We start from the raw sequence: 842 nt of genomic DNA, 5'->3' as shown, positions 1-842 counted from the left end.
TGTGTGTGTGTGTGTGTGTGTGTGTGTGTGTGTGTGTGTGTGTGTGTGTGTATACACACACGACAGGTTTCTCTCAGTTTCGATTGGCCAAATACACTCAGCGGGAGTGAGCTGGGAATCATGTGCTCGAGAAGGAATTTTTTTATTACCAAAGAGTTATGCCTGCCACAATAGTAGAAACAAATATATAGCAAGTTGGATTGTATTTGTATATGTCGCTCATATACTGTCTATACTAAGTTATTTCTCTTAGCTTATCTTGTTTGGTTTACACAAATTGCCTAGCGCATAAATGTATTTCACCCATTTTAGTTATGTTTGTATTTTTTTTACTACTGGAGAGGGAATAGAAAAAAACGGTCGTGAAGATGACATCTGACGAGGTAAAAACTCGTTTCCGCCTTTGACTTCTTATCTGTAGAGAATGTGCTTTGCCGTTTCCTTTATACCATGACAACTCTGGGGAGTCCCTGACTTCTGGCACCATCTCACTTCCTTATATGAGGCTGAGATAATTTAAATAAATCAAGAATTTATGACGTATGGTATTTGATATGTCTGTATTTGACTGTGCTACTCATATGCATGCTACTGACTACTCTGCGTTATTTTCCGTGGTTCACTTTTGTCCGTGTGTGTCTGCGTATACTGAGTTATAATTGTATCGTTAGAATTGTTACCGCCGTCGCAACCATGTAGTTAAGTCTCGCACACCCCACAGATCGGGGCCGGTGTCTTCCACTATAACTGCACTACCTTGTCATTGAATATAATAGTCCGAAACTGTGTGAGCAATGCTTTACTGTTTGTGGTTATGACAAAGTTTATACGTCAGTGTGTGT

General features: G+C 39.8%; 1 protein-coding gene across 1 annotated transcript in view; it reads left to right on the top strand.

Moving 5' to 3' along the window:
* LOC106873299 (neuronal acetylcholine receptor subunit alpha-10) overlaps positions 1–842 on the top strand; it is a 1,066,434-nt gene that overhangs the window by 790,644 nt on the left and 274,948 nt on the right. The window lies entirely within an intron of this gene.

The sequence above is a fragment of the Octopus bimaculoides genome, chromosome 1 (assembly GCF_001194135.2).
Source record: "Octopus bimaculoides isolate UCB-OBI-ISO-001 chromosome 1, ASM119413v2, whole genome shotgun sequence".
Lineage (NCBI taxonomy): Eukaryota > Metazoa > Mollusca > Cephalopoda > Octopoda > Octopodidae > Octopus > Octopus bimaculoides.
This window is presented reverse-complemented; position numbering and strand designations above follow the sequence as displayed.